Source organism: Periplaneta americana, chromosome 2 (assembly GCF_040183065.1).
Source record: "Periplaneta americana isolate PAMFEO1 chromosome 2, P.americana_PAMFEO1_priV1, whole genome shotgun sequence".
NCBI classification, from domain to species: Eukaryota; Metazoa; Arthropoda; class Insecta; order Blattodea; family Blattidae; genus Periplaneta; species Periplaneta americana.
Genome location: NC_091118.1, coordinates 96,254,230 through 96,267,125, shown reverse-complemented (window position 1 = coordinate 96,267,125; position 12,896 = coordinate 96,254,230). Strand labels below are relative to the sequence as shown.

Genomic DNA, 12,896 nt, shown 5'->3' with positions numbered 1-12,896 from the left:
AATTCTTCAGAATTCGAATCTAGATATCTGACAGCTGGTATGGAATACAATATGACGTCTGACTGCTGCAATTGCACATTCCAATTTAATTGTTACGTGAACCATTTCTTATTTTGAAACTGAGCGAAGCAGAAGTCTACAAACTATGTGAAGTTAAAAGAAGATTTTTAATAAAACGACTTAGTTCCTTTAATAATATTTTTCTTGATATAAAGGGAAATATTGTGCAGCGGCGTATACTGGTTAAAGGGTTTGGGCTACCGCTGACCCTATTATTACACAAAATATATCTAACAATTACTTTAATTTTAATTACTATGGTAAAACTAATAATACAAAATTATTACATTATGTTATATTATAAACTCTTTCTTTTGTAATTTCCTTGGGCTACCGCCGGTAGCCCGCAAAATACGCCCCTGATATTGTGATATTCTTTTTCCTCCAATTTCGTGTACTGTCTACATATAGGCCTACTTAGAAAAGTAAGTAGTCTTCTGGCAACAAATAAATATTGTCTGGTAGACTAACAAAGGATCACATATTAATGTGTGACAACTGTATCGCTTTTAGAGGTTTTTGCATTATTCTTATATATTCAGTAATGTTACAAATGTGTCAACGTATCTGCATGTGTTACGACCTCTTTCCTTTATTAGAACAATATTGCAAAGTTTTAACTCTCTGACAATATTGTCACAAGAAATTGACTTCCATTGCATCAGGGCTACCCATAGAGAGAGAAGACACCACTCGAGTGGGAGTGCCAGGTTCAATTTTTAGATTTCTTTTTAGGAAAAGGAAGACACAAAATGTGCATGAAACATTTTTTTTACATGAAAGAAGAATTCTCTTAGGTCATATATTATTGAAATAGTTATTAGTAGGGACACCCGATTTTCACGAATGATTTTTTTCACGAATTTCTGATAACTGAGTCAGAGTTAAAATTTGTATATGTATGAACGAGACTCGTTTTATAGAACATTTTATGACCGCGATTTGTCTCGAATATTGCTTTTTCCCCCTTTTTTTTTGCGAATGTCACTGAATTGTACATTCATTGGTCACGAAATTCTGTTATTTTAATTTTGACAATGAACATTCAAAATAGTACGAAAATAGATTTGTTTTTCATGTTGTATCATGTGGAAAGCATGATTACTCAGCTATGAAAAAAATGATAAACTGTGTATCTTGTATTCATTCATTCATTTATTTAGTGTAGGGTGACCAGATTTCCAAAATAAAAAAACGGAACACTTATTAAAGTTGACATGAATCAACATTTTAACTAAACATTCATTATTACTTGTGTTTATATAATGTCAGTGAGCAATGAGGTCCAGTTTTATTTATTTTAAAGTAATAAATACTGTACACTGTTTACAATAATTAGGCTATAATAATTTTGCAAGTACATAAAAGAGTAGCATGAATACTTGGCCTAAGTCATTGTTAATAATATTTTATATTGCAACTAGTCTGGATTAATTAGGGTAACTTATTTGTTTAAAAATACTTCAGATTAATTGGACCTTACATCATATTCATGTCGCTGTATTCTGAACTTGTTTCATAATAAAATTTGTTGCCTCATATTACCTTTTAACTATTTTAACATTTTCCATGAAGATCAAATGTACAATTTGCATCATATTTCTTTTGATGAGTGAATTTGCTCTAGAAGTGATGGCCTTTCCTTCAGGAAACTATAGAAATCCATGCAAGACACATTTTTGAAGTGACATTTTGTGATTAACGTGACTTTTATGGTTTTAACTGAAAACTGATTCCTTTTGTCAGACCAAATTGAATTCATCAATGAAAATACTCACTATGATGATGTATTGGTGCCAGGTATTCCTAACACAAAACTTACAATCTGAATTATGTTTGTGAAACTAATGTATTTGTCTTTCATAATAAATTAAAAGAAAAAGAAATATTTTAACAATAATTTAAAGAAACAGGATGCCATTTTTAAAAAATGAGACATTTGGCATCCCGAGCATACTTTTCTAAGGACAGGGGACAAGAGGCTGAAAAAAGGGACAATCCCGTTAAAAACGGGACGTCTGGTCACCCTAATTTAGTGTTCTGCCCAAGGACAGGTCTTTCACTGCAAACCCATCTATCTCCAATCTTTCCTATTTTCTGCCTTCATCTTTGTTTTCTCGTATGATCCATATATCTTAATGTCGTCTATCATCTGATATCTTCTTCTACTTCGAACTCTTCCTTCCAGTGCCTCCTTCAGTAGGCAGTGACCCAGTCAATTCCTTTTCCTCTTCCTGATTGCTTTCAGCATCATTCTTTCTTCACCCACTCTTTCCAACCAGCTTCATTTCTTATTCTGTCTGCCCACTTCACATGTTCCATTCTTCTCCATACCCACATTTCAAATGCTTCTATTCGCTTCTCTTCACTTCGTCATAATGTCCATGTTTCTGCCCCATACAATGCCACACTCCATACGAAGCTCTTCACTAGCCTCTTCCTTAGTTCTTTTTCAGAGGTCCGTAGAAGATGCTCCTTTTTTTATTAAAAGCCATTGATATCCTCCTTTTGACTTCCTGGCAGCAGCTCATGTTACTGCTTATAGTACACTCCAAGTATTTGAAGCTGTCCACTTGTTCTGCTGCCTTATATAGAATTCGCAAGTTTATCTTCTGTATTTTTCTTCCTATGACCATGCTCTTTGTCTTATTTGCATTTATCTTCATCCCATACTGCTCACAGCTGTCATTTAGCTCCAGTAGCATATCCTTTAGTATCATTTCCTCTTCTGCTAACAACGCCATATCATCAGCAAATCGTATGCACTTTATTCTTCTTCCTCCTACTATCACTCTTCCCATGTTCTGAAAATAGTTCTTTACTAAATCCTCCCAGTAGATGTTGAACAGGGTAGGTGATAATGATAAAGAACATCCTTGACGTACTTCTCTCCCATTTTCACTTCCTTCTGACATTTCTTCTCCTATCTTGACTTTGACTCATTGTTTCATATAAAGATTACTGAACAGTCTTCATTCTTTCCAATCCACGCCAATTTTCTTTAGGATCCCCATCAGTTTATTTCAATCCACTGTGTCAAAACCTTTTTGAGGTCCACAAATGCTACATACACTTCTTTATTCTTCTCTCTAAGTATCTTTCGTTGATTGTCTGTAGCAGTCCAATTGCATCTCTCGTACCTTTTCCCTTCCTGAAGCCAAACTGCTCTTCTTACAACTGTTCTTCCATCTTGTAATATGAACGTCGATTCAGTATTCACAAGAGAACCTTCGCTGAGTGTGATATCAGGCTGATAGTCGTGAACTCGTTACATTTCTTGGTATTATTTTTCTTCGGTATTGGAATCAACACTGTCTCTGTAAAATCTTATGGCCATTTGCCTTTCTCATGTATTTCGTTGCATAATGATATAATTTCCTTCTTGTCTTCACCCAAGCATTTCACTAATTCAATGGGGATTCCATCAACTCCTGTTGCTTTCCCATTCTTCATTTCCTTAAGTACTAGTTCATCTTCTTCGTTTTAAGTAGAAAATTCTTTTTCGTCTTTTGATACAGCTTCTTCGTCTTCTATAGCTAAGTCATCTGGACGATTCTTTGTGTCATATAACTCTTGCGTCGTGTATGTACAATGCATAAGTTTGTTCACACTAACATTATAAGAAGAAATGTGTAAAAGATATACCGGTATATATATATATATATATATATATATATATGGTACGGTCAGCCTGGGTAGCATAGTTGGTATAGCGCTGATCTTCTGTGCTCGAGGTTGCGGATTCGATCCCAGTCCAGGTCTGGCATTTAAGTGTATATAAATGCGACAGGCTCATGTCAGTAGACTTACTGGCATGTAAAAGAACTCCTGCAGGACAAAATTTCGGCACACTGGCGATGCTGATATAACCTCTGCAGTTGTGAGCATCGTTAAATAAAACTATAATTGAATTAAAAATTATTTATGGTACCACATTTTCAGCAAGAATACGCAACAAAGACTAATACTTTAATAAAGTATTTTGATAATTCGACAGCCAAGCAGCTCTGTGTTAGTGTGCAAATGAACATAGGCCTAAAGTTTTTGATATTCACATAACACTTTTCTCCAGCTAGTATGTAATCAGCCTTATTAAAACTGGGGAAGCCTGTTGAGGAATGAGTATTTTATTGCTAGTTTTTTAAAAGTGGTTTCCATGTTTAAATTCTAACTTTTTTTTTTCAAGATTTACATGTTTAAATACAGACTTTTTTCATAATTTACAAATTTAAATACTGATAACGACTTTTTTATGAATTGCATATTTAAATAACGATTTTTTTCACAAATTACAGTAGGTGTTTTATTGAGTGACCTTGATGTATTTTATTCACTGTTTTACAGTGTCCCTAGTAATTAGATTCTACTAAAGTAATCTACTTCTCAAGAGCTTCTATATATATATATATATATATATATGGAGTTTCAGTTAGGATACTATGCACAACACTACACTACATTGACTTAGATATATCTATGTACATTTTAATTTTTCTTAAATATATTGCTGCATTTATTTTTAAAATTACATCTTATTTTTTTACTTATTATAAGACCAATTATTAAACATGTTTATAAATGTTTTATTTCATTTCGCTTGTCTAACTAATATTTCAATATATTAGTATATTATTATATGTATATTAGTTTATATAACTCCATAATAGGATGTATCGAAAAAAAACTTTTCTTGAAAAATGAAGGTGGCTAGTGCGGAAAAGTTGCTATTTGTGGCAGAAACAACGTAGAAAAAAATAAAATAGTAATTTGACAATATCCTGTGTCTCCGCATCAGCCCTAAAGTTTTGCGAGCTTAATGCTCTATGTCTGTTTTCAAATTTTGTTTCGTAGTGTAACTCTTCGCCTATTTTTTTTTAATTTACACTCAAAAATAACCCAGGGCTCACTACGAGGAGGTGGTTGCACTTCCAGCCCCATCCCTCCACCCATCCTTAGTACTCCGGTGTCAAATGTGATTTACGCTGCATACTCAGACTTCGTTTCGAAGCATGGCATTTCTCAGCTATGCACACTAAATTATGTGAAGGGTTACTACAGCTCACATACAAGTGGAGAATCCTGTAAGCAGTTGTAAGTCATCGAGATTGAACAACTGGCCCTGGTTTCTTCCTTCAAGCTCTATCGGACAATGGCCAGAATGAACGACTTGGTAGATCCCCAGAAGATACTCCTGGTCAGCAGGCCTACTAAGATCGGAGATACGTTCCACGTTAATTTTGTGGATCCAGGATACTTCAATAACTTTGAAATTCGCCATGATTTGTCTCACAATGGAGTAACTCTTCTCCGATATGTCCAGAACGTGTTTCTGGACCTGTAGTGATACCAGCAAGATGTTTCATGAGATAACGGTGTCGAAGTTCATTTACATGGAGAAGACAAATTATTCGTTGTAGTGGCCTGCCGATTTCCTTTTCGATGCACACCATCGAACCGTTCTTTCTTCCTGTATTTGTAGAGGCTCCATCATAACCAAGTGCTGCTGGGGGCGATACATCTAATTTACTTGCCTTTAAAGATTGAAGCACGGCTCTTCAAATCTGATGTCCATGTCCAGAAAAAGGGGAGATATGTTGAATATACTTTGAATGTGATTCTTCTAATAAAGTTATAATTATGCTCCTCTTCTTTTTCTTGGCGATATAATCCGTTGTCCTTTTCTCCTGTGTTAGTGCCTTGTCCTTTCGACCATCAAAATATACTGTTTGAATGAACTTATTATTAGGTGTTTCTTCTTTCTGAATTTTATCTCCAATCTTCATTTCTCTCGTGACCATCTAGTATAAGACCCTTATTCCTAGTAGATATTATTCTCGCGCTTGTAGCATAGCTGTCGCAATTAGAGCCACATCTCTCTTCAAGGTGCCTATCTGAAGGCTGCTGAAGATAATTTTGGTAGAGGCAAGCGAGCCTGAGCACCAGAAGGCTTCGATTCGAAGTCAGAATACACACTCCTTCACTGCTGTTCCGAGTGGTGCGAAGGCAAGACTCAGAGCTTGTAACTGATGTCTATTTTTCTCTTCCTCTGAATTCAAGTCGCACTTCTTCAGATCGTTGGCGAATGGGCCTCTTTGGTTTCCTCTCTTCACTCTTAAATAGTGTCTTCGTCGTCACAATGTCGATATTATCAATAATCATATTTCGTTAATTTTTCTGATCCATTAGAAAGGATCCTCCTATCAATGGAACTTTCCTACTTAACTCACATTCACAGAGACTTTCCGGGTCCAGGCACTTACAAGTGCATATATCAAAAAAATTTCGACCTTTATTAATAAAAGCTTATTCATGCGCCCTTGAGGTTAGCCCATTTCGTTAGTGCGATTTCAGAATATTCTGATATTTACTATGATACTATTTCATCTTTTCCACTACTCTACGATTGCTGATGGTAGGAAGGCTTGCTGTTTTTTCAAACCTCGATAAGTCTGTCAGCAGTAATATGAGCGATGTCTTTTACTGAAAGGTGTTTTCTACCTAGTTCGTTTGTCTTTAAATCTCTGATCCAAAGAAAATGTGTTATCACATCTTTATAGGTTGGAAGTTGCGACTCTCTTATCGGTCCTGGTATATCGAACAAAGGACTCAGCAGTAAGGCAGTACGAAATTATTTTTTCCACACATAAGACGATGCATAAGAACTATTGCATGTACCACTAAACCACTGATACGATACACGATTTCACAGAAACAACAGCGATATAAACCTGGCCAGCATAGCCTACGAAATACGACTGCTGGGCAGATTCTACCCTGACTGCCAGCATCCCTCTCTTCTCTCATTCCACAAGAAGATACTGGTGCAAGATACTTCTCTTCTTGTACTATCTTTGCTAACTTTTAAAAGATATGGTTAACGAGGGGTAGCTGTATAGGTATGCAGACTGTCATTATAATAATTTTTACAAGATACGTTATAAATTCGAATATTCATTATTGATGCGGAGACACAAGATATTGATTAAATTTAATTTTCTTTCTCCTGCAGTCTTTCTGCCACAAGTCGCAACTTTCCGCACTAGCCACCTTCATTTTTCAAAAAAAATTTTTTTTCGATACACCCTACTCCATAATATACACCACAAATCTTATGTCACAAAGCACATTCATGCAATTTTTGTATTAACTTTTAGACCTTATTTTTGTACAGTGTAAATTTTATGTTTTTACTTACAATACTCTGTTGAAATTTTATTAAATTATATGAAATATATATTTTAAAAAATATTTCAATTGCAGTACCAAACAAGGTTGCCAGACATTGTAATAAAATTTTCTTAGATTGTTGTCTTAGTGGTACTGTTTTTAAATTATAGAATTTCAGCAATCATTAAATACTGGCGAGGAGGAAGGGTCCTGACAAATGTTCGTGAGGAAGCCCACAATTCCGATGAGTGGCTCTGATTCTATATTCGTAATTATTTTAATACTGGTACATAGTGATTGGGGGGAAATGTGAAATATCTTCCTCAATAGTTAGCATTAATGATTTGTAAGTTTCCCCCTCATTTTTCTTTTCTTTTCCTATCGGTATTGCATAAATTGAAACTTCATTATTGGCATTAGGCTAAGTAATATAATCTAAACATTTTTAGAATATATTTTTTGGCGTGTAATATCTGAATAAAAAATTGAACATTAGAAAAATGAACCACAGTATAAGGTCACTTAAAAGTCACTTCAGCCTTTAAAGCATTATATACAGCATATAGTAATATTTGAGATAAAACGAAAAGAGAAAAATCATCACTGTGTTAGGAAACAGTGAGAGTTTTCATTTGTTACCGTACTTTTTGTATTTTCATAATTATCATCTTGAACATTAAATATTAAGTTAGGATACAGCTGGTCCAATGCTATTATGAATGCAATAGGAGTCTTTCTCAAGGTCTGAGAAAATTTAAATAGAAATTTAGATTAAACTTAATAATCGTTGGCTGGACAAGATTTCTGAATGGACGAAGCACACTTCTTTCTTAATTGTGGAGGTAACACATGTAATTGCAGAATTTTGTCTGAAAATGACACCCAGGTTTTATTTCACCAAGGTTTTCATGATTTGAAAGTTGCTGTAAGGTGTGGCTTCACTTCGCAATTCACCATTGGCCCATATTTCTTCGAAGAAAACAACAGTGGAATAATAGATACTGTCACAGTACATGGGGAGTGCTACTACAGTGTGCTACAGAACTTTGTCACTTCTAGACTGAAAAATCACGACCTGAAAAACATAATCGTCATGCAAGATGGCATACTGACCCATATCCACATCCCTGCAAAACAATTAATTACACTGATCTTTGGCGATCGAGTATCAATAGGCACTTTCCAATATTATGGCCTCCAAGATCTCCAGATCTCAATCCGACTGACTTCAAAGAGCGAGTTTTCATAGGATACCCAACAAGATGTTATCTTGCAAGAAATTAGGAATACTCCAAGACAATGCCTGCAAAATGCTGTGCATAGTGTCACAGAAAGAACCGTGATTGTTGAATAAGAGAGTGGTGGACATATTCTCAATGTTTTGTAAAAACCAAACCCAATTGTTTACCCAATTCAGTAATGTTTCTGTTGTATTTTCTACCCCAAAGTATTATAATATTTGTAACACTTTTAAAGTTTGGATATTCTTTTGTAAGATCCTGTATCATATAAATCAAGTAAATTTGAGGACAACTAGAAGTCAGCCAATAAAAGTTTTCCAACTAAGTAATCCTACTTTAATAACCAGCATATGATACCGAAGAACAACAATTTCACTTTATACTTTTTCATTGTAACAGAACTCGATAAAATTTTTTATAACAATAATGTAGATATATTCATGATTCAGAATTAAATTCAACACAAGATCAATATTATAATATTAGCCTACCAATTCAAAAATTTTAGTGTACATTTACTTCAGTGGGTGCTCTCCCATAAGGGCAGCAGGGCTGCAACTCTCACTGAAATTTTGCACATAAATTCCTCTTAGGCCTACTATCTCTAATTTGCCAAGTTTTTATCTCAATTTGATATGGTATACCGTATGTATAATATATTTACACATTCGAAAACAGAGATGAAGGGCGTTGATTCCATGTTGTAGTGTTTCATGTTCAGGTACAGATACAGATGAATCTAAAATTTTTGGGTGTTCAAATTGCAGGGTTTTGTTTTTCAAATCTGGCATGTTTGGTTAGATTTTGTGTCTGTTAGCATGTTTAATATTTTCCTATCAATTAGGGTCATATTGTATCAGACAAATTTTACCAGTACACCGTATTTCCATTGTTTAGACTTATTTAAAGATTTCTATCTCGTCGATTGATTTGTTTGTCGACATTAGCCTTCTCTTGTAGGACATGCTATTCCATTTCTTTGATATGCTGTAATTTCTAAATGCGACAGAAGATGACAGAATCTTACTGAAGGACTGGGTTGTTCCAAATAATATTTAAATATGAACTAATCATCACTGAAGTTCAGTATTTGATACAAAGCTGCACATTCCTTTTTTAATTTTACGATTTCGACATGCCCTGTATCAAGTAGTAGGCTTTCCTCTTCATGCGACATTTCTAGGCGTGCAGGAGATTGGAAAAAAAAAAAAAAAAGCATTCGATTACAATCAGTGATAAACAACAATAAATTTATATTCGAGTATGAGTCAGCATATCACAGCCTTTATATTGTAAGTCCATTGGAACTTGAAGCATAACCTGTATTCATCAAGAAAAACTTAAATGTGTTGTAACCTGCTCTAATATGTAGCAAGATATTGTTGACATAATGAATGAAAACGTAAGAGCATACCTTGGTGAATGGTATCCATGATCCAGTATTTGATATATTACTTGAACACAACACACACAGTGGGATAAAGAATTGCATACTGTAACAATTTTAGAGAGCACAAATTTTCCGACTAGGCTTGATCATAAGTGTTAACTTCTGAGAAAGATTACACTAAAACGTTAATGCCAATTTGCATAAATTTACGCTTATAAGATGATTTAACTATAATAGATTTATAAGAAACGTAAAAAATTATATATTACAGTTATATGAATACTAATAAATATAATATAATTATTAAAAAATTAGTCAAAGTCAGACATCTTTCGGAGATGCTTCTCCATCCTCAGTGACTTTACCACGAGGTAAAGTCACTGAGGATGGAGAAGCATCTCCGAAAGATATCTGATTTTACTAATTTTTTTAATAATTATATTATTTTTATCAGTATTCATATAACTGTAATATATAATTTTTTACATTTCTTATCAAATCTATTAACACTGTATAATTGGCCCAACATATGTGGTTTATCTTTGAATATAATAGATTTAGTCTGGAATAAATATTTTCCTAAAAAATAAAAACTATGTTCCCACTCCCCCAATTTTGGCCACGAAATCAGCACCTCTATCCCACTGTGAAATGTGGCAAGTGATCACGACTAAATCGAACTAGACTAGAAGCTCACGTCTATATTATTGGCAAATGATTCTGTCCTCTTCACTCATTGTGACTATGTTATTTACACTATCAGGGAAATTATTCTTTTGATAGAAAATATTATTTGTAGGCACTGGAAAATAAACATAGAATGTGTTACTGTTTAGTTATACCGGTAATTTATAAAATAAGGCAATGATAATGAATTTGATGATGATGCAAATCAAATAAAAACATTATCAATGTAGTTTGTGGTCCACACCTGTTGAGTAATGGTTAGCGCATCTAGCCACCAAACCAGGTGACCCAGGTTCGAATCCCGATTGAGACAAGTTACCTGGTTGAGATTTTTTCTGGGGTTTTCCCTCAATTCAACATACGCAAATGCTGGGTAACTATCGGTGCTGGACTCTGGACTCATTTCACCAGCATTATCACCTTCATCTCATTCAGATGCTAAATAACCTAAAATGTTGATACAGCATCGTAAAATAACCTACTAAAAAAATGTAGTTTGTATTTCTGTATTCTGATTATTAACTACTTTTGCATCCAAATTTAAAATCAAGTTATGGTACTGATATATTATTATAATATATCATTTCTTGTTGCAGCTTCTATTGAAAACCGCAAAACTAAAACACCACTATAGATAGAACTTGCTGAAGAAACAGAACTTGAAGAACTTCATGATTACGGAAAATTCACACTAGGAACATGGATACTCCAAAGTGTGTTGTGATTATAAAATATAACACTTTGCTGAAAGGATGCAGACATTGCTGTCAAGAGAGAACGATACAACTGGGAAGAGAAACTTACCAAGATCCATTAATTCAATTTTTTTTTTTTTTTTTTTTTCGTTATTCACTTTTAGTGTTAATATATGATACCGGTAATTGAAGAATGCGAGAGTATTATATAAAAATTTGTACTTTTGTTAGAAAAAGAGAGGTAGCTTTTATTGTTTTAATAAGTCTCATTAAGTAATGAGAGAACAGCATTGCAAGGAAAATAATTTTGAAATATATATGCCAAAATATATAATTATCCGTATACAAATGAGCATAGTTTATTATTGGTAACAAATGATAATAAGTAGGCTATGTAAGTTTTGTTTTAAAATAAATATGTCATTTTCAGATCGTAAAATACTTTTTTTTTTATTTGAAACTAACTCAGAATTACATAGTAACATTTATTTGCATGATTCACAATGGTATGGGTAATAATGCACGTTCCACTGTGAATCATTTTTTTTTAATACTGGTACTAAATAACTTGACTGGAACAATGTCAGTATGACATAGTGTAAACCAATTTAGCTATATACTGCACTCTTCGTTTTTCGAGTTTTTTTTTTCTCTTCCCATGAAAGAAAAAAAACATCACTTTCAGTGGAACTGAAATCTTTAAAACTTCCAACACCTGCTGAGATGTAATCAGATTATACACGTAAAATTCAAGATATAATAATTTCATTTTCTTTTATGTGACAGAACCCTATAATTTTGTGCTATGGTGAAATATTGTAAAGTAGGATCATACAGAATTATAAAGGACACTGCATATCATGATTATCTCCTTGTCCCACAATGTTGTTGAAAGAAATTTATTAATTTAATTAAAATACTATAGAACAAAGCATTACCAGTAACGAATATGTCGAGTTGAGGCAGTCTTTCAAAATTGGAAAACATAGGGGGCATACACTTTCAAAAAGATGAGTATGATAGTGGTATAGGCAAAATTCTACAGTATATCTGGCCAAATTAATAAGATTACCCATAAAAATTCTTACTTTCTTTATGATTCTGTTTATTGTGGTTTTGTACATCGATATACAGAGTGAACCGTAAGTAATGTCATATTTCAGGGGGTTGTTCTTTGAGATATTTCAAACAAAAAGGCTTAATACAATTTTGCTCGTTTTTGCTTCTTTTCCGAGATAAAAATTATTTTATATGAAACATTTCATAGCGTGTCTTGGGAAAGTCATTGATTGAATTCCCAGTATGTTCAGTCAATTTAAGAGAACAGTTATTATGATAATAAATGATTGAAATAATTTTAATTTCGTCTTCTAAATGTGCAGAAATTTGATCCGAAAAAATGTAAAACTTTTCGTTCTTCAAAGGAATTTTTCGATGTTACATTTTTTCGGATCAAATTTCTGCACATTTAGTGGACGAAATTAGAATTCTTTCAATAATATATTATCATAATACACTGCTATCTTAAATTGGCTGAGCATATCGGGAATTCAATCAATGGCTTTCTAAAAACATGCAATGAAATGTTTCTTATAAACAAAAATTTTATCTCGAAAAGGAAGCGAAAACGAGCAAATTGTATTAAGCTTTTTGTTT

General features: G+C 33.5%; 1 protein-coding gene across 2 annotated transcripts in view; it reads left to right on the top strand.

Annotated features, from left to right (window-relative positions):
• The window catches only part of sfl (N-deacetylase and N-sulfotransferase sfl), a 953,010-nt gene that overhangs the window by 928,160 nt on the left and 11,954 nt on the right, over positions 1-12,896 (top strand). The window contains exon 19 of one of the 2 annotated variants that reach the window (XM_069818158.1): positions 11,142-11,658. The exons of the other annotated variant lie outside the window; for it this stretch is intronic. The gene's annotated coding sequence lies outside the window, so the exon portion shown is untranslated. Of the gene's footprint in view, positions 1-11,141; positions 11,659-12,896 lie in introns of those variants that run through there. 2 annotated transcript variants of the gene reach the window in all.